This window comes from Psammomys obesus, unplaced genomic scaffold (genome assembly GCF_907164565.1).
Source record: "Psammomys obesus unplaced genomic scaffold, mPsaObe1.curated_primary_1811, whole genome shotgun sequence".
Lineage (NCBI taxonomy): Eukaryota > Metazoa > Chordata > Mammalia > Rodentia > Muridae > Psammomys > Psammomys obesus.
Genome location: NW_026591086.1, coordinates 57,637,486 through 57,659,086, shown reverse-complemented (window position 1 = coordinate 57,659,086; position 21,601 = coordinate 57,637,486). Strand labels below are relative to the sequence as shown.

The 21,601-nt window shown below is 48.4% G+C and overlaps 1 long non-coding RNA gene across 1 annotated transcript; it reads left to right on the top strand.

Moving 5' to 3' along the window:
- The first annotated feature begins 368 nt into the window (after nt 1-368).
- Nucleotides 369-21,590, top strand: LOC129679010 (uncharacterized). The gene is made up of 3 exons (XR_008720461.1): nt 369-435; nt 782-955; nt 21,576-21,590. It is a non-coding gene; the product is annotated as an uncharacterized LOC129679010 (long non-coding RNA).
- The last annotated feature ends 11 nt before the right edge of the window (nt 21,591-21,601 follow it).

The window sequence follows — 21,601 nt, the reverse complement described above, 5'->3', positions numbered from 1 at the left end:
GGCCAGGGTAGGTGGAAAGGGAAGTGAAGGCCCTCTGGGAGTCCACAGATGGGTGGGGGGGTCTTCCTTGTGAGGCAGAAGCTTGGAGCCCTGCTTGTAAGCATACAGTTACATAACAGCTGAAAGATGGATGTGAGTCACGGTTGTCACAGGCGGAGGAACACACACCTAAATATAATTTACAAGTGGCTCTTCTCAGTGGTATTGTGCAACCAAATTAGAAGAAAAAAAAAAAAAAGAACGACAGAACGCCCACTTGGAAGCACAGCATATGAGCTCTGCTGATGGTCACAAACATGAAAGTTTGCTCTGGGCAGCAGAACTGGCTGAGGCGAATCAGACAGAAACTGGAATCAGTTCTAAGAGAACTGGTCTTGTCCTCCGCCTTAGATGACAACCTGATGAAAGTCGGAATCCGGCTTCAGACTTCAGAAGGTCAGCCTTCCCACGTCACTGGCTGTGAGGGTACAGAAACGCCCTCCACCCGCAGCAGGAGAACCCTGAGTAGCCGCGAGACCAGGAGAGCCTCGAAGTCGGGGCGCGGGGAGGGCCGGCGCGGGCTTGCACTGGAGGGGCAGAGATCAGGCATTACGGAATGATGGAGTTCTGGGATCAGGCGCAGCTGGGCCGCTCCCTAGGCAGGCTCCTGGAGCGCCACCCTGCCGAGTTTATTTTGGTCGTCTGTTTTGAATTTGCAGTGCTCCCTCTGTAGGAGGGTATTTTGAGGTGCTCTGGCAAGCCGCAAGGGCTCCAAGTAGCTTTTGTTTCTGTACTCACACAGATGAGGAGCTGAACTAATTGAGAGAGTGACCCAAATTTGTGAGTTTCACAAAGTATCCCATTTGGCCTGGATTCCTGTAGCTTTGGAATGCGCCTGCATGCTCGTCCATTTGGAAGTCTTTTCTGGAGCCCTTTGGAAAACATCCCCAGCCACACAGAAACCAGCAGATAAGTGGTGAGTTCCTTTCTTGAATAGTCTGCAAAGAGGTTCAGGCAGGAAGTCTTCTACAGGCCAGGGGCTTTTGTTCATATAAACACAGCTTGGCAAAACAATTACTGTTTTCTTCTTTGTTCAATAACAAGGCAGTTCAGCCTTGCTCCGAAATCTCCCTTCAATTGAAATAGTTTGGATGTCCTAGGGTTGATCTAACCAAGGTTATGAGGGAAGAGATTCGCTTTGCAACCTTGAAACATTTTCTGTTTTTAACTCCTCCAGGGATAGTTCTCTAGCCAAGAGCACGGTCAGAATTTAGGGAAGAAACTGAGGGAAAAATTCCCTTTGTCCTCCTGCCTGGCTCTTTTACTGTCCTCACATGTAGAGAGAAAGAATGGGGAGGAGGCCTTTAAGTAACAGGCAGGGCTTCGGGCGCTACCCGGGGCCCGTGAGTACTCAAGTCACCTCTATTTTCCATTTGGTTTCTAGGCTCATTCTTTCTCTCTTTTTCTTTTTCCTCTTTTCAACTTTCAATCTTCTTTTTGATTAATGGACATGACAGAAAGCTTTTTATCCTCTCTTTGGGAAATCTGTTTATCATAAAGAGATGTTTCTGAAAAGAAAAAGAAAACCAAGTCGCTGAGCTCCATAAGCCCAGAAGACTACTAGGAGAGCTGGGAAGGCACCTGGGCAGAGGCAGAGGCGCAGCTGGGAGTCAGCCTGAAGGCTTTGGACAATCACCAGTTTGCCTCCAGCTAGGAACTGCCCAGAGCTACAGCCTGGGGCTTTTCTCTAGGTTAGCTCAGTGGTTGCATCCGAAGGCTACCACCAGCTTCTCTGTGGCTTTTTCTAAGATGCTACTGCAAATGTACCTGAGACTAAAGGGTAGACTAAAGTCAGAATAAAAGGGACAGCAGGAGAGAGAAGTGAGATGAAGAAGGAAGGGAGGAAGGAAGGGGGGACGAAAAAAGAGAAGAGGACAAGAGAAAGAATGTACTTTCTAGAACCCACTACTGAAACTGAAGAATCCCGCCAGAACATTGACATCTGTGAGGAGCTACTACAAGTGCCCAGGACATCAGGGTCAGTTCTGATGTAGACTGTCCCCTTGGAAGCTTAAATACTTACTACTTCCTACCCACAGTGCCTCTGGGCTAGGCGGTCAGCGCAAGAGCAAGGGCCCTGGTGCTGCTCGAGGCCCCTCAGGCCACTGCAGGCATTCAGAAATCAGAAGTACTGCTGGAGCTCTGGGAAGGTTCTTACTGCCCTCTCCCCTCCCTCCTCCCCCTCCCCTCCCCCACTGTTCCCTTCCTACTTTCCTCTCCCAGTTCCCAGATAGTGGTTGACTTGGTCTCTCTCCTCCATAAATATTATAGTAGGGGTGGATCTTAGGGCTCCAATTATGAATTATTTCTAAGAAAAAATGTGGCGTTGAAGCAGCAGCAGCAGAGTCCCCTGTGACTCATGTAGATCGCAGACTCTTGGACCCCGCTTAGGCCATTTGCTGGGCCTGTCTTAACTCGTTATTGTTTTTTTAATTAAAAATTTACACATTTGGGGTGGGGCCTCAATATGTAGCTTTGGCTGGCCTGAAACTTGCTATGTTGACCAGACTGGCCTCAAATTCACAGAAATTCTCCTGCCTCTGCCTCCTGGGTGCTGAGATTAAAAGCACATGGCACTACACCTAGCTTTTAAAAAGTGAAATGGGATCAGATCACTTTCTTTTTACTTTCCTCCCTCCAGCCCCTCCCATGCTTTCCTTCTTAAATTAAGATTTGCTTTTATTGTTGTTTCATTTGTGTGCTCGCACACACGCACTGAGTCTGGTTCTTGTTTGCGTGTACAGGGCTTCAGGGCTGACTTCTTCGTATTGGTTAAGCAGTGGTGGGGGTTCCTTTTTGTTTTTGGAAATAGAGGTAATTTAAAAATATCCCAGATGATGACTTAAGTCAGTACTTTTTATAGTTTCTTGAGCATATTCATTTTCAGACAGGTCTGGGTGGAGAGCTGAGATGACACATTCTTAGTAAGCTCCCAAAGAGATGTCACCTTGGCTAGCAGGTCTCTGGGGTTCCTACAGCTATAATACTTTCAAAGCTGTGAATTTAGTCAAATTCATTGTCTCCTTGAATATGGCACTGTGTGTTAAACTTTGCCAGTCTCTCTTCCTGTCTTCCCACATCAAAGGCTGCTTATTCTTCAGGGCCATGTGTGATATTACCTCCTACATGTACTGGTATCCCCAGTCAGAACACGCCTCTGTTTCTATGATTACTTATGTTACTTCCTATAGAAGAATTTTTAATCCAGCAACATGGCTGCTCTGGCAAGGGATCACATCCAAAGATCTAAGTCTATGTGATTTGGCCAGAATGCAGACATGCCCTCAGTACACACCTCTAATCGCAAGTGATTGAGAGACAGACAAAATGATAAATCAGAGAAAGATTTGACAGGATAGGATATGCCCAACTCTTACAAGAACAGCACGGGAAAGAAAAGCTACTTAAGAGGAGTGAAGGGAGAGAGTTTAGAGAGTTGGGAGTTAGGTGAGAGGCATTGAAGTTGAATTCATGGCAATTCAGCTGGTGGCAGTTAAGTTCATGTAGTTCAGAGACAGTTTTACCAGGACAATTTAACAGAGACAAGTTGAAGAGAGAACAAGCTGGATGCAGGTGAAGACAGAATGAGACAGAGAATGAGAAGGAGTCAGAAGATTCGAGCACATTGCCAAAGTTAGCACAAGGCCAAGCAGAGCAATTCAGTCAGAAGCTGAGAGAAGTCAGTTTGAATCAGTCAGCTTGAAGAGCAGTTTGAGCCAGAACAGTGGAGCTGAACCAGCCAGCCAGAGTTCAGAAAGAGCTAGAAAGGGTGGGCTAATTAGCAGTAAGTCTCAGAAACTGAAAACATTCTAGGCCTAGATAAGATTGTACCAATGCTAGAAGCTTCCAGGACTTGGCCTAGGTTAGAAGACAGAGGCAGTAAGCCCCTGAGACAACAATTACATCAGGAGAATAAGAGTTACTTTTACAGCTTCCTCACAGGACCTGTATATATTTCTCCTTTTAAAGAATATACCATTACCTCGTTATCTCTAGATAATGAAAGAACCTTATGGGAATGATTAACAGTGTGACATTTTTATGTATAAGTGAAAGTGGAGAGAAAGGAGGAGGAGGACGTGGGAGGAACAGAGTCTGTGGGAAATGGTACTTTGTGTGTGTGACATGAAGTACACACACAGATGCTCTTTGCCAAGGGCAGAGGATCCTGGTTGTACCGGTCAGAAGCAGATGCTGCAGGGAGTAAGGAAGCCCTGTGGTTTACCCTCTCTTTCTCCTTGACCGTCAGCATCTGACCTCCCTATGTCCTTTTGCTCCTCAGTCTCGGATTTGACGGTGACGTCTGTCCCCACTCTCCTGCCTTTACTCAGGACTGTCAATTTGCCATTCTGACAGTCAGTCCTTTTATATTAAGGAGTGACTGGTAGATATTCCCCGTCAGAGAAATGTACCTGAAAAAAATGATTAAATGAAAAATAATGATTAAATGAGGTTTCAATTGTTGTAGAATCATTTCAAAATGTGGCCCATGTATACATACTTTAAAGGAGAGTTGATTTTCTTTCCTTATTATACAGACCTTTTTCTCCAGCCAAGAATATGAATGACCATTGCTTCTGCAAGAAAGGAGACTCTTGGTCTGACCCAGGACTCCATAATAGTGGAGGACTTAAAACTGTGGCTTTGGTTCTGATTCTATTTGGCTCGCTTAACAATTGAAACTAAAAATGAAAATTGAGGGCCAGAGAGGCTGGGATCAAAGTCAACATGATATAAGAACAAAGAAGCTGGAAACAGAACCAGAAATGCTTAGGCCCAACATGGAGAGTAGATCTCTGTTCCACAAGAGAGAGTTGAAATGGAGTGATGGAGTCAACGGTACCACGCAAGGGAGTTGTCATGGAAACCGTTATCTGAGAGCAGGCAATTGGATTTTGGGAACTGATTAAAGCAAGTCTTGATGGTAAAAAAGAGGTAAAAAAAAAAAAAAAAAGATGAAGTCAGACAGTGAAGATGGAGTGGGGTTCCGTGCCCATTGTGGAGACGAGAGGACACATCACTATTACAAGACAAAACACGACAGACTTGAGAGGCCGATCTGTCCAGCCAGGGTGCCTAGGAGTAAACGCTCCCGAATTTGCCTTTTGTGGCATCATAGCACTCATGGCTCAGCCTGCAGGACAATGTGATAGGTGGGCGGACTCTCTTCAGAACTATTTCCAAGGAGGACAGGTAGTGTGTCCATATCTTTTTTTTAGCAGAAATTATTTCCACTTAAATATTGAGAGGAGAGGCCAGTAAAAAGCAAACATTGTTGCTGTGCTATTTTGGTTTGATTTCTGTGGTCCACTTTGAATGTGGACACGGGGGCTGTGCGGGCTCCATAATGGCCGATTTCCCTGCTCTGTGCCTGAAACACAGCCTGGCATTAAGTGATTACATGGACTTGTAACACTGTTGCACATAGTGCCGGGATCTGCTTCCCGTCACTCACCTCTTAAAGAAGGGTCTGTGCTCTGGGAGGTGCACGTGGCTATGAAAGTTTTCCAAAGAGGAAGAGCAGAGAGTGAGCCAGAGGAAAGAAAGGATTCTTTCAGCCTCGCAGAGGCGCTCTGAGGGGAAGGTGAATGGGGCATAGGTGTGAGAGGGTCAGCCTTCCTCACACACGAGGGAGAGCTTCAGCAGTAAACAAACTCTTAAGAATGCTGCGAGTGAGGAGAGAGGGAAGTGACCACAGTTCAGTGTGTCACAGGCCACGGGCGGGCAATGTCAGGAATCTGGAGGTCTGCCACTGATTGCTTTAGACCAGCGTCAGGCTTCTGGCTTACATGACGCAGCCTGTGCGCTTGTGACCTTGCCTCTCAGGGAGGGAGCCGGTACAAGGACCAGGGGTGAAGTGATAGAACGGAGAAGCGCTTCAGCAAGTTGAAATGGCATTTACTGGCTTAATGTGCTGGCAAGCTGGCTACACGGAGGGGCACATGCTGGCGTGTCAAGTTCAGACCGGAAGTAAAAGAAAAGAGGTAGGAAGAGCTGAGACAATGAGGCAAAACCAGGGTGTGTCCCACACTTCGATTACACTTCAACTGGGAATATGGGATAAGCGTTTAGTGGCTGCTGTTGGTTGGGGCTGAAGGTAAGCGAAGAACTGCAGTTCCCAGGCGGTAGTGAGTGTCGGAGATTTCCAGCAGAAGGCCCAGCTTACAGCACCACCTCAGGGGGCAGGGGGTCAAAGGCTGAGAGCCGGCCAGCCAGGGGAACTTCGGAAAGGCTCTGTGTCTCAGCCAAGCGGGCTATGTTCCACCACTAGGATCTACGTCTTGAAAAGATTCAAAATCCACCTCAGGATCAGAAGCACGGACAGCTCTGTAGGGCTGGGGAGGCGGCCGGCAGGCCGTGTCCAGCTTCAGCTCATTTCCTAGTCACCATGTACCTGACTCGGTAAAATGGCAAAATTTCCAGCAGAAATTACTGAGCGCCAAGAGTTCAGGACCTGCCAGTCCCAGGTGTGCGTTGATTTGCACCGCTGACCACATGCCTGGCGGAAGGCCCTGGAGGGAAGGCTGGCCTCGGGGCTTCAGCCCAGCACAGGGAGAGCAGAGAGCCGCAGCCCAGATCACCGCGGCGGCCCCAGCTCGCGAACGCCCCGCGGCCCCCGGGACAGCGCCACCTGCTGGAAACGGAGTCCCGAGAGCCTGAACCTGGGCAAGACTCTCCAGATCGCCGCCGCCGGAACAGAGGAGCTGGAAACACAGGCCCGTGAGGGTGAGGGCTGCATTTTAAACTCGGGGCAGCTTACAGATAGGACCTGTTGATTTATGAAATTCAAAGTAATAATTAACAAGCGAAGTTGGGAGAGCAGACGGGGCGGGGCGGGACAGCAGGGGTCTGGGTGCTGGCGCGGCCGGAGGAGGCCCAGTCCCAGAAGCAGCAGCCGCGCCCTCAGCCGCAGGAACAATGAGCTGTCTGTCTCCTCCTCTACCTCCAGCTCTCCCCGGGGGCTTCTCGCCGGCAGAATCTAAGCGGGAACTCTGGCAGGGTTTCTGGGAAATTTCGTTTCCAGATGTTGCAGCCCGCGTGAGTCAGAGGGGACACGTGGCCGCGGGGCCTCAGTGAAAGGCATCAATTATAGGGTGATGTCGGGGAAGGTGAGGGCCAGAGCGGGAAGGGAGCTTGATGAGGCTGCGCGGTCGGAATGGGTGTGGGGAAGCCAAGTCTGAGGGGTTTGTAGCTGTAGCACATGTGGTGGACGGAGGGACTGGCAGACAGGCAGACTGACTGGAATGTTACAACCTCTGAGTGTGCCAGGAGCCTCTTCGTTTTAAAACTCTCAGTCAGACACACCTAGAAAATGAAAGTACCGTGGGGCAAAGACAATCCGAAGAAAGAGCTATAGCACCCCGTCCCTCTTGGGCTGACAGTGTTCTGTGACTCAAGCATTCTCCCAGACTAGGAAAATGAAAATAGAATCTGGACAAGCGTGTTGGAATTGCACTTACAAGGCAGAGCTGTGGGAGGGGTTAAACAGGAAGTAGATGGGGCTTGAAGTGACTGGGAGGCAGAAGGCTGGAGCAAGCAGGCCTCCACAACCTGTCACGTGGGCATCCTTGTGAGCTGGCGTCCTGACCTGAGACAGGCAGAACAAGCCGGAGCATGAGCATGTTCTGGATGCGTTCAGTGTTAGGATGTGTGGCTACAGACGTCAGGGATGAAGATGAAGGTGAGGGTGGTGGGCCCCATTCCTGCTGACCCCAGGAGGCCTTCACACGCTAAGGGAAGTAAGAACACGTGTGAGTTTGCAGCCGCCAATAGGACCAACATCTCCAAAAAGCGTTTCCCGTCTTACTCCCCAACGGAGCTGGATGCCTGAAATCCAACGCGGAGCACCTTGAGACTGCTAGCTTTAAGTTAGCGCCCCTCAGACTTTAGTGCGGCCTGCCCGCCTGCAGGGTGACTAAGCCCGTGACTTTTTACCCTCAAGACCGACAGGGCGCTTACCCACGGCAGCGCGCCGCCGCTCTGTGCTCAGAGCCCACTGCCTGCTACGTGCCTTTCCCTGTGGAGATGTCAACAAATATCATCCCAGATGGTGTGCCAGTGATAGCCTGACAAACCAAGGGCTTTGTTAGGGTTCCATACAGAAACATGGGCAAGGGGTGGCTTGAAAGAAAACGAGCGGCTTAACAGCAGCCGCTGTGTCCCCAAAATGACCTACCAGAGCTGCATCTGTGGACTGCCTGCCCCACTCAAAGAGTCTCATCTTCCCCAGCAACTGCTCATTGCTCACACAACCTGGAACAGGGCCTGCTGATGAAGACTTCCGCTGTCCACCCGACAGAGCCCGGAGTCCTCTCGGGGAGACACCACTGGGGACAGATCAGATTGGCCGGTGGCCATGCCTGTGAGGAAGCTTGACTGTGGATTGCTGTGAATTGCTGTCAGAGGGCACAGTCCCCTGAGGGCGGTGACATTCTCTGGCAGATGGTCCTGGTCTGTATAAGATAGCGCCGAGAACGAGGAAGAGGTTACCGTGGCCTGCAGTGCTCCTCCCTGGTTTTTGCTCTAGATTCCTGCCTCAAGTTCCTGCACTGACTTCCTTCTACCTGAACAGGGAAGTTGAGGCAAACACTTCCCTCCCCCGAGCTGCTTTTGGTCATGGCGTTTATTACAGCAACATAATGGAAATGAGAGCAGGGCCACGTCTCTGCGTCCTGCTGGGCTTCCTGGACCTGCTAAGGCTCATGGGTTCGTTGTGCCTTGCAGGTTTTGCTGGGAGTCTTAAGAGCCCCTGTCCTCCCTCACGGCTACAGGAGGGCATGTTTCAGTTCTGAGGAAAGAGCCACACAATAGACCATAGTGCCCACGAGGAATCCAGCTAGAAGAACCACTGGGTCCCACACAAAGAGCTGATGGTCAGAGAGACTCAAGCTATCCAAGAATCTGGAGAACTTGCTATGACTTACGTCTTACAAGATGAAGGCTCCCTTACTGATTTATCGTTTTTTTTTTTTATTTCTTTAACAACTTGATTGTTGAAACCTCAGGAAACTCTAAGCCTATTTCTTCCATCAAAATGAAAGGAACTCATTGATGAAATCAGGAACCCATTAAGATTGAGTGGTACATTTCCATTAAGCCATGATTTACATTATAGAACAGTTTTAAAAAAATGGAAGCACGTTCTTGGAGAGGAAATGTACAAAAGACTCTTTTAGGGCTCTCTGAACTAAGACAGACTAATATTCCTCCAAGCACAGAGAGAAAACAAGGGACAGGGAAAGTTATTGGCTGAGCCAAGCAGGACTGAAGACCTGCAGCCGGAGAACGGGTGACTCATCGCTTAGATCTGTGTAGACAGCTGAAGCCAGAGAACATCAGAGCTGTAGAGAGACACTTATATAAAGGATCCTGAAGGAGCAAGGGCTCACACTGCTGTGTGGCTGCAGAGGCCGGCACCCAAGTACATGTGGGCCATTATCTCCACGTTAATGGAGTTGCTGAGAAGCCCAGCTAAAAGCCTGCCTCTTGAGTGGATGAAAATGTTGCTCATCTCAACCTTTCCCAAAACGTTTGAGAAAACAGTCCTGTGAGAAGAACTATACCATGCAGCTTCCAGGAATGATCAAAGAATGCTGAAGTAAATCCTGAATCAGTAGTGCACAGAGATCAGGGGGATGCTGGGGGCATCGCCTCCTCTTGTTGGTGCATTATTTACTTAGACAAGAATCAAGACCTTTGGCCAACAAAGGTTGCATTAAAGGACTGGAACACCTCAGGAATTATCTGTTTGAGGAAACAGGACAGAGAAATGAGCAAGAAAATGATCAGCACTCATTTCCCCCAGAGGGGTCACTAATGTAGGAGAGGCAGGAATCAGTGGTGTCGTTCCTTCCCAATTTCCCACTCAGTGACTTCATAGGAGGTTGAAACTGGCCACAGAGGGAATGTTTACACTGTCAAAACTGACAGATGTCACAAATCAGGGTGGTTTTTTGGTTTTGCTTTTGTTATTTTTTTTTTTCCCTACAAAGTATATTATTAAATATTTATCAGTATTCTCCTGGAATTTGACTGAAAGATAATTTGGCCAGCAGAGCAGGCACAGCCTTCCAAATTCTGGCTGATGAATTTGTGAGCACAGGAAGGGTCAAATAAGTGACTGGGTAGAACTCTGTAGAATTTGGAAAACAGGGAAAGGATCCATGGAAAAACAAAACAAAACATCTGTATGTAGTCACTGCTGAGCTATGTTCATAGGACCACATGGGAGGCACTGCTCAGAAGTCGAGTAGGAACCTTCAGGGATATGACCACAAGCTAGACACTGTTTACCCCTGACTGGGGACTTCAAATAAAGGATGAGATCCAGAAGGCTGGGCCTCAGAGGACTAGTTTACAGGGCGTTTTGACAGTTTAACCTCTATTGCCTGTAGAGCTCAGACATAAGACAGCTGGGTTCTGGGATGCACTCCCTGAGCACCGCCAAGTGAGGGTCTCTGAACCCTGGGCTGGGTAGTAGTGGCGTGTCGGAAGCTCTTTCTCAGATTGCACACCTTCTACCTGGGATGTCTGAGGACGCTTCTGAGAAACACAAAGGCTGAGAAGTCTCTTCTGCCTCCCTCCCTGGATTCTAGGATTCTTCTGAAAAGATACATTATTAACCCTGATGTGACTTCTGATTAGAAGGTAGGAGAGCAAAAGCTGTGAGACAGATTACGGAGTATAAATTGGTATATCCACTATGTATATCAGTAGGGAGATTGTTCAACAAACTAAAAATAGAACCAGCATACGGCTCAACTACACCAAGTCTAGGTTATATGCTTGAAGAATTGTAAGTCAACATACAACACACATATTTGCACATTCCTGTATTCTGTGCTATTCAGAATAGCCAAGCTACAGACGAAAGAGAAGCAGCCATCAACAAATGATGGCCTACCATTAGTTGTCCCCTGAAAGACTCCACCTAGCAGGGGATTAAAGCAGATGTTGAGACTCACAGCCAAACTTTGGGCAGAGTGCAGGAAGTCTTATGGAAGAGTAGAGAGACAGAAGGACAAGGAGGCACAGTTCTACAAGGAGACCCAAAAAGATAACAAATCCAGGCCCAGGAAGGCCTCCAGAGGGTGATGCACCAACCAAGGACCATGCATGGAGAGGACCTAGAGCCCCTGCTCAGATGTAGCCCATGGCAGCTCAGTCTCCAAGTGGGTTCCCTAGTAAGGGGAGCAGGGGCTGTCTCTGACATGGACTCAGTGGCCATCTCTTTGATCACTTCTCCCTGGTGAGGGGGCCTTGCCAGGCCACAGAGGAAGAACATGCAGCAGGTCTCTGAAGGGACTTGATAGTCTAGGGTCAGTTGGCAAGGGAGGAGGGCTCCCCCTTTTGAGGACTGGGAGAGGGAGAGTGTGACCTGGAGATGAGAGAGGGGCCTACCATCTGGATGTAAAATGAACAAATTAAAAAGTTAAAAGAGAAAATGTGGCGTATGAACATAATGAAACTAGTCATCCACAAAGAGGAACAGAATTGTTTTACTTGTTAGGAAGAGGATGCAACTGGAGATCACCAAATGAGGTGAAATAAGTTAGAAAGACAAACAGCATGCGTTTTTACTCATGTGCACATCTTTGGGCACATGAATAAAAAAAAAACAAAGCCGTATGTGTGAAATCAAAAGGAAGGAGAAGAGCAGAATGGACACTCAGAGAGTAAAGCGAACCTGTGTGTGTGGGAGGTGAATATGGCCACAGCACTTGATGTACATTAAAGAAATTATCTTTATGAAATAATCTCTCTGTAATGAACTTCTATCAAGAAAAAAAAACTGGCTTGGAAGGACAACTGAAGGCAAAGAAAGGAAAAGTATTTTATGCCACTTGGAAGGAGAAGTTGGTTTGTTTGAAGGCGTCCGGGGCAACCCTGCCTTTGTCGGATAAAGCCCTCTCTGTAAGTCCCTCTAAAGCCATGTGTGTTTAAGATGTAAGGGTTGGCTCAGGGGATCAGCTCTGCCGAGCCGCAGCGTGCACTTCCTATTTTAAGCAGCTGTCTGGCGACGGCGTGTCATTGTCCCAGGGCAGCGAAGCATGAGTGCTTTGACAGTGCAAGTCTGTCTCATCCTGCGATTCAAGCTCAAAGGAATGTCTCCCCAACGGCCGAGGGCAACGTGCTCAGCTGATGGCTTGATCTGGAAGCCAACTGGCTACTCATGTTCGTGTTCAGAGACACATTCTGAGTCTGGGAGCTGTTTCAAGAGGGCATTTCAAAACCGTAAGGAGGGACACAACCCAACCACTCAGCAGCTGGAAGAAGTCCTGCTCTCACAGGTGGGCACATGCCTGGCAACCCCTGCCAGTTTGGTCTCCACTGCTTGAGCCTAAATCCTGGAAACCCTGGAGGGTCCCACAGTTTGTTCCAGAGTCACCAAGAAGCAGGAGGCCACTATCAACTAAGCATTACTGTCATGGTTTAGCAGTAAGAGGAGCGATACCTGAGCTCCTGACACGGAACCTGGGCCATATTGGACCACGCGGGACAAGGAGAAAGGCAGGTCCCACTGCAGCATCTCTGTCTGTTAATATATGGGTGGGCCACAGGCTGTCCGCAGACCTTGAAGCTGAAGAGTTGGGCCTGAGATTTATCCTTCTCTAACACGTTGGGGAACAAACAGGTTGTATAACTCCTCTCTTTCCGTCCTTTCTATTTTTAAGGCTGTGTCCTGTGATGTCACTCTGATGACGTCTGTTATCTTCCCAAACATGCTGTGACGTGCGGGCCTTCAGTCACAGGCCTGAATCACAGTGCACTATATTTAGTCGCTGATGGAGAAGGATTCCAGTCTGCGCTTAATCCTAAATAGCTACAAATATTGGAGTCGAAGCAGCAGCAGCAGCAGCAGCCTTCAAGAAGCCTTTTTAGGAGGTGTCGTAGCAGGGACCTGTGGATGAGCCACAGGTGAGAGGAGCCACAGGCAGGTGGGAAGGCAGGGGAGGAACTGATGAAAAGGCCCCAAGTTGTGCTGCTGTGCAGCAGGCCCCCTCTGCCTTGAGACAGTTGTACAGCAACATCTCAACATGTTTATCTGTGTGCCCAGCCCAATTTAGTGAGAAACGATTGCTCTTTGCTTCTTGTTACCATGCTCAAATGATGCTATGGCAACCAGGCTGCACCCGTGGGGTGGGGAGAGCAGGTACTGCTTAGCAACTTGGAGGTTTTTAAAAGGCAAGCACTCATTTTAACAGTAACAGTTCTTAAAGTGCCGGTTTTGGGGAGTTTTTAAAAAAGGGGATATTAGAGACTGGAATGGGAATGGCAGTAGAGGGCTAAGTGTAGGGGTGGAACCTCTTCCTGAGCTCTTATGACATCATCACAGGGCCCTGGGGAGCACGGCCGGCTCTCTGTTCATGGGTAAGGAACCTGAGGTTCACACAGGCGAGTGATGACTCAAGGGCTGGCCAGCCAGTGGGACCAAGGCTGGGCTAGGCAGGCAGCTCCATTTCAAGTGGATTTCTTTTGATAGTACATCACAAAGAAGCAAAATGTCACCTGGAAATTGGAGGGAAAAGGGAAGAAATGAAACAGTGTAGACTGCCCAGAAGCTAACGAAAGTTGAGTATCTGTTCCTCAGGTAGAAACTCAGAGATGGAAAGATGATCTTTGTATGTATTTCCAAGATACAATTCAATTTCTCTCTAAAGGATTCGTTCATTCATTCATTCATTCATTCATTCATTCATGAGAAACAAACCACAGGCGGCAGAACCGACAGGACGGAGTCTAGTCCTGGAGGCGCCTGGTTTTGGAACTTGTGAAATTTGGAGGCGTTCCCGAGCACTGTGAAACCAGACATGGGCGGTGGGATGTGGTCATGTAGGGGAGACCACTGCCGTGCCATGACATGGGCAGAATCCGGGTGGGAAACACATGGCTCAAGATAAATGAGTCAGTTCAACCAAGACCACGTGAAGCAAAGTGGGCTAAAGTCCCCTTTCCACACTCCTCACTGTGGTTTGCCTGTCTGTGCTGCTGCTCAGCCATCTACCCTCAGGAACAGGACGCCATAAAGGCTGCTCACACCTGGAGCCATGGCGGTGCCGAGGGTTACTGGTTGTGCAGCGCCAGGCAAACCTAACACTGAAACACTGTCGGGCTGAAGACTGTTCGCTGAGGCAGGCCTGACACAGTGGGTTACTGTCTGTTATGCTCTTTCTGTAATTAACACCACTTAAGACATGCCATCCAGGGCAGGCCGAAGGTCTGCATTAGACTAGACTCAAGGATCTGAGATGTTATCTACCTGAGACTCTGTAGGGGAGGTGGAGGGAAGGGAGGATGGAGGAGAAGGCCCCTGGCTGAGCTTGCATCTTCTCAGACATCCACAGAGTGCACAGCCCATGCTGGCCTCCCTGCTGTCCTGCATAGGAAGGACCCCAAGGCACGCAGGGCCTCAGCCTGCCTGATCTGGCGCCTGTCTCCTGCCTCCTGCCTCCTGCCTTCCTGCCTAATAACATGGTGCTCACAAGTGCTGCTTCAGGGGCCACTGGTCATGATGATGTTGTGATCTCCTCACTGCTTCCACTCACTGCTAATTGCAGCTGAGGGATGAGGAACGGTAAACAGCCTGCCTCCCCAGTGCTCGGACTGACCTGAGCAGTCTAGGGTTTCCTTCAGACTCCTAACACCAGAGTCACCCAGCATTTGTTTTAAGGGTCCAGGCAGGGGACTCTGCTCTTAATGCCGACGTGATGAATAAGAACCGACAGATTTTCTGGATCCTGGTTTGAAGTTTGCTCTCCCGTCCCTATTCCCATCACACGCTGTGCTCTAACACAGGTGTCTCTCAGGCCCTTGAGATGCACTCGCCATCTCCATTCACACTGCCCTCAAACTGTGAGGAGGCTTACCCCTCGGGGCAGACCGCCTCACTCTGGACCTCTGCTGTTCAAAGCTGTGAATAAGATTTGTAGTACCTAACATTTCACAGTTCACACCACACACACAGAGACAGAGAGACTGAGAGACAGCACACCCAGCGGGCTTTCAAAACTGCATCTCTCTCTTAGAAGTAATATGAATTGGAGGGAAGAAGTATTTAGTTGAGGCACACCGGCTTGAACTGGTAGGAAGTAGGAAGAAGGCTGCTCGGCTGAGGTAAGGCCTCCACGCATAGTTCCTGTTCCAGGAAGGAGAACTCTCCTCTCACGCCCAGCTTATGCCCCCCTTCAGTACAAGGCCACACAAATTTGCTCAGGTTTCCCCAAATATTGGCCCTCCAAATATTTGAAGGCCGTCCTGGAAGTCCTCTCTGGCTGTTTCCCAGACTTGCAGGAACATAGAAACTGTCAGTCTTGGACCCAGCAAGTCCAAGACACTTCCCACCTAGTCCTGCCTCAGCTGTAAAAGGAAAAACTACACTGTATGTTTGCTTTCATTTCAAGTCTTCCAATGTCATTTCCGTTTCCGATTCTAGCATGTGTAAAAGCACTGGACCTACCTCGGGTAGGTAGACGTGATTACTAAATCACGTCTGCACAGAAGGCTGGAAAAAACAGTATGAAAACATCACACTCTTTTTTCACCCCAGCTTTGCCTCAACCCTGTGCTGAAGTCCTTCCCCCCTTCAGCTACTTGTAATATGGTCATCATCTGGAAAGGCACAGTGACCAGAAGATGATGAAGGGATGCTGTGATGAAACGCGCTGTTACGGCCAAGAACGTAACTAATATTCCTTTAAAAGTGCACACAAACAGAGCAAAAGTGGAAAACCAAAGCGAGCACGCATCAGTTGCCGACACACTGTGTCCCAGCTTAAAGGAGACAGGAAGGCCACGCTGGGGGGCTCCTCTCTTCCCACAGGGGCCAGATGGCTCCAGGCCCGCAGCCAGGCTGCGCAGGGGCGCCGGCAAGCTCTGCCGCCCCCTGCTGGACGCAAGGCGGCCTCGCGCCGGCCTGGCTGCAGGCTCGCCCGGGCTCCCCGGGGACCAACCTCCAGCCGGTTACGCAACACCGGGCCGCGCCAGCTCGCTTCGGGAACCCGCCGATTTCACGGCCCCGGTGCTAACAGGAAGGAGAACACCGGAACACAGCACGTCTGCACAGAACTAGGAGAATCCTTCCTGCTGGGCCGCGGGTCCTGTCTTCCAGGGGCGTCGGACCTCAAGCCCTGCCTCAGCCATGGTGGGTGGCAAGGCCTGCTGTCCAGACAGGGCGCTGCCCAGCCTCCAGCACCTTCATGGTCGGAGGTCTAACAGCTGTGTGTTCAGACCTGACCTTCAAGGCTTTAAACTTTGACTGGTGGAACCGGTGGGTTGCCCCTTCCTAACAGGACGCGCAGTGAGGCGTCAGGAAGAGGTGTACCCCTCCTTTCAGGGTCCAGGCGCGGTCCACGTTTTGGTATCTCCAGGGGAAGTGTAGACAATCCCACGAGTTGGGACATTTACCGTCTGCCCGGACCAGCCCTTTGGACTTTGCCTTTGGGTGTCTTCCGGTGTGAAGGGGTGGACAGCTCACTCTTGTCCAGCCCCGAGGCTGACTGATGGAGTTCGTGCCGGTCGTAACCGAATGCGAGTGGTTTTGGTTCTTGGTTGGCGATGCTCTTTGGGGGGATGATGGAACTGTGGCTGGCTGGAGAAGAGGGGTCGCTGGCGCGGGTCTTTGGTGTCATGGCCAGCCGCGCGCCTGGCCCAGCCTGGCCCCGGCTCTCTCTGTCTCATCTGTGAACACGCGAGCCAGCAGCTCCTGTGGTGCTGCTGTCACGGTTCACACTCTCACATCACGCCTCTGGTTACAGCAATGACCAAAACCAGTAAGAACTTCCGTGGTTCCCACTGCATTTCCCACCAGGTATGACAGTGGAGGAAGGAGAGCGCGGGTTGTCTAGCACACAGCCAGGCACACCTGCTGGGGCAGGGGCAGCCCTGGTGCTTGTAAATGAGGGGCAGGTGAGGGCTCCAGAAAGCCCTGCGGTGAACTGGGTGTGTGTTCGAGCAACACATTATAACCCAGAGTGTGTATGGTAGGGGAAGACAAGCATTACCAAATGGTAAATAAAATTGCACACAACTCTGCTCATGACATAAATAACGTGATACCTGACATGAGCCATGTCCACCCTGAAGAGGGTGTGTCCGTGTGTGTGTGTGTGTGTGTATGTGTGTGCGCGCCATTTAAATAAATTACAGAGCAGAGGCAGAGCTGGGGGCGCTGACTTTGCAGCTTGCTGGTCACGAGCACAGGCCTGGACTTTCAGTTGGTGTGGAGCAGACTAGGCAGCCTGTGGCTTTCACCTCTGGGGTTTGTGCTGACTGCACTTTGCTAGTGTTAGGACAGAACTGACTTACAGGGCACAGATGGTATCAGGAGAGTCAGAGAGTTGATTGGTGTGAAGAAGGAGCCCACACATTTTGTGTCAGAAATGCTGTAAGTGAAAACATTTTGGAGGTGGGAACGCGTGTGTCTGTTCTGACACACTGCTGCCCAGGAGAGCCAGGCCATCAGCACTCGCTCAGCCGGCTCTGTTCCAGGTAGGTGAGCTAGCCCTGAAACTCAGGGCTCCTGCTGATGAACTCACTCTTCACCCTCGCTCTCCTGTTGGCCTGGTTGGATTCTCATGAGTGTGATGGCCTCAGCTGCTGGCAGTGTGAGACTTGTGAAGAAACACAGGGCAGCTGGTAGCTTAGTGTCAGCTGCTTTTGCCCCTGATTGAACCTTATAGCTGGGGCTCTGCCTCCCGTTCTCACGTGGATTAGGAGAAGGGTGCCTGCGATCCACACTGCAAACAAGCCTCGGGATACAAGACACACAGACACGGCTGCCTCGCTTTCACGGTGATCTTAACAGGTTCATCAGAGAGAGACAGAGAGATAGAGCCAGAGCCAGAGAGTGAGAGACAGAGAGACAGAGACAAGACAGAGACAGAGAGAGAAAGACAAGAGACAGAGATGGAGAGACAGAGACATAGATAGAGTGAGAGATAGAGACACAGAGAGTGAGAGATGGATAGACAGATAGACAGAGAATAGGGTATGTCTGTATATCTTAGGTCAGTGTTGGGACAAGAACCCAGAAAGGTGTGAATGTACCTATTTATCTGCAATAGTTTTGATCCCAAGAACACAGAGTAAAAAGCTGACAGTTACAGCAACTAAAATACCCCACATCACAGTATGACTGGTGTGCAAAACACTTATCATCACTGGTTTAAGTCAAAAAGTAGAAAAAAACCGATTTGTGGAATTAGGTATTGGCGGGGCTTTTCTATGTCCGCTTTTGCTCTTCATAATGGTACGGAGACTTACTAGAGCTATTCAACAAGCCTTAAGCTCTCTACCTGGGCAGACACGCATCTATTCTAACCCAGTTGTGCCAGTCTGGCAACTCCCAGCCACATGCCCTGTGCCTTGCCATCTCAGTCTTGCCTTGACCTTCTGCTGTATCTCTCTGTCCTCCTGGTGACTTCTCTCTTCCTCTTCCTCCTCTGGCCTCAGGTAGAGGAGAAGTCCTGCCTACTGTCTCCTCTGCCCAGTCATTGGCTCTTCAGCTTCTTTATTAACCAACCTGAGATAACTGGGGAGCAATGTTTACACAACATTGAGATTCTTCATAGAAATGACAATGTCCATGTGGGACTACACCAGATCCCGGGCACGGAAATCAGCATCTGAATGCACAGTGCACAAAACATCCCCCAGCACAGATTTCTATAAAATGATGGTGAAATAAATAAGATGTATCTATAAAATAAAATATCATTTGGTTGTAACAATATGAATACTGCTTTAAGCTTCATCATGGGTGAAGCTTGGAAATACGTTAAGTAGAAGAAACTTGTCATAAAACACTACTCATTGCCCACTTTAAAAGAAAATGTATTTATGGGTATGGAAAGGTTTTTGATAAAACTTAAAAACCATTACTTCTTGTTAAAAAAAAAAAGAGAGAGAGAATGAAAAGATACTTTCCAAAAGCATACAGAACATTTTCCCCAGGCCAATAGACAGCAGAATATTTAATGATGCAAACCACTAACATTCCTTTTAAAATCATGAGTAGGAAGCATACTGTCATGATTAATTAGCAATATTATATAAGATATGGGTAACTTATTTAATATTAATGAAGATTAGGTAGCAATTGAAAAAGAAGAACATGTTATAAAAATTACCTGCAGAATATGCTGTTGGTATAATGTTCTTGCGGAATGTATACAATTTACCCCTGTTCATTCAAATGCTGATTTCTCTACCCCACTGTTTTTAATCCTGTTGGTATAATGTTCTTTTGAAATGTATACACCTTGCCTTCGTTCATTTAAGTGCTGATTTCTCTCCCCGGCTCTGGTTTCGGTCCAGATACTGTATTGTGGTGCTTATTCTAAGCATCACCTGTCTCATCTTTGTGTAAACTTCCAAGTAAAGCAACTAGCCACAATGTTGCTGCAGGGAAGGAAGTAGGTGGGAGAGGGGAGGAGCTGGAGAACAGGAAAGAGTGGGAGGAAAAAAGGCGGGAGAGCTGGGAGAGAGAGCTGGAGGAGAGGACGTGGAATATGAACCAGACCTAAGATTTCACAAAAAACAAGTATAATAGGTAAAATCTAAATGTTGGGAACCTATGAGGACTTGGAGGTTTAAGAGGGAGTAACTATTGCCCAGCATTGTGTTCTAGGTTAACTAAATAAATTCAGTCTCTGTGTGATTTGGTTATACAGCTGTGTAGGACTAACAGCTGTTTTACCAGAAGATATATCAATAGTAAATATTAACCACCACCTACAACACAATCCAGACATTGCATTGTGATGTTTATTCTAAGCATCACTTGTCTCAAGTTTGTGTAAACGTGCCACCATTTGTTCTCTGTATTTTCAATAAAACAAACAGTTAATGCTGAGCAATGGAGAGAATAGGGGGGACATCCTTGTCCGGAGGGGAGGAGAAGGCAGGGAGTGGGAGGAGGGGGAGAACAGAGATAGGCAAGAGAGGACTTGGGACCACAAGGGAGATGAACTGGACCTAAGATATGACTAAAAGCAACTGTAATGTGAGAAGTCTGAATGGAAGAAAACTATGCCGGCTTGGAGGTTTAGGATGGAGTAACTATTTCTCAGCATTGTGCTCTAGGTTAGTTAAATAAATCCTAGTTTCTGTGTGGTGATTTGGGTCTAGAGCTGGTTTAGGAATAACCACTATTTAACTGAAAGATAAGCCAATAATAAATACCATAACCCACAACATATGGCGTTCCAACATGTGGCAGAATTTACAGTAATCTAGCAAGAATTTACACAGAAAGTAAAACTATAGAGCAGTTTTTTGTTTCTGTTCCTTAAAAACAAAGCGAAGGCAATCCCTAAACTAGGATCTCACAGATTCGTGAGTAGACAGACACTCTGCAAAGCAGCAAGGTCTCCAGCAGGCTGCAGAAAAACAAAAATTGTTACCTCCAAACCCCAGAGAGGCAGTTTCTGTAGGTAGGGGAAAAAGTGGCTCTTTAACAAAAAAGCTTCTCAAAGCCAGACTTTGCTAGACAAAGCAGAAATTGAAATCCCTTAGAGAAGGTGAGAAGGTGTTCTTGCCAGTCTGAGGAGCAAAACCGTTTGTGAACCCATTAACTTCCCAGAGTGAGGAAGGGGTCAGGATCCAGTGAAGGAAGCAGAAAAAATACCTCTCCCTGAAAGCAGGAGCCAAAGACAGACTAAGAAGCCTCAAGTATTGAAAGGGTTAGACTAACTTTGTAACCTGTATGTCTTCTAAAACCTATAGTTTTGAGTTTTAGGTCCAGGTTAAGCTAAAGCCTCTTAGTACCTTTCCAGAGAATGGAAAAATGTGACCCTATCTATGAGGACAGATAGAAAAAAAGGCAAGCAAGCAATGACCTTCACTCAGCAAAAAAAACAAAAACAAAAACAACAACAACAAAAAAAAACCTCCTGTCTTTGAGATAGCATTTCTTAGCAACAAACCTAGACTTCTTCTGAGTAGCTTTTGACCTCCAGCCAAAAGTCTGTAGCCCCTAATCTTCAAGGATGAGCTAACCACCCCCACCTTCAATTGCAGCTGCATCCACACTTGGCAGGACTGGCCAGGCTTGAGCACCTAAGACTAACCAATTATCTTACTTTATAGCTTCCTCATCTAATCCTAAATTGCCAAGACTGCAACTTCAAATCTCCCGAAATTTTTCTTTTAAAAACCTAAAGGCCTTTGTCTCCCGGTGCCACTCTTTGCTGACCAGCAGGGGTGACCCCATTGCGCAATGGTTAATAAACCTCTTGCTTTTGCAACGAGTCTTGGTCTGGGGGAGTTTCTGGGAAGGGCGCGATCTTGAACTCCTGAGCTGTGAGACCCCAGGTCTTACAGTATCTGAACTGGTAAGGTCTAGAAGAAAAGCTGGGAGGCTGTTTAAACTGCTTTCTCAGGACAAAAGCTTACGTAAAGGTAAAAGGCTTGTTTAATAGGTCCAAACTATGTGCTCTTTCAAGTTAGACAAGAACTGAACCAACTTGGGGAGGAGTAGGGATCTGGTAACAGGTGGGAGGCAAAACCATTCCTCTTTTTTTTTTTTTTTTTGTGAGCTGATAAACAGGAGAGTTATGAGCCA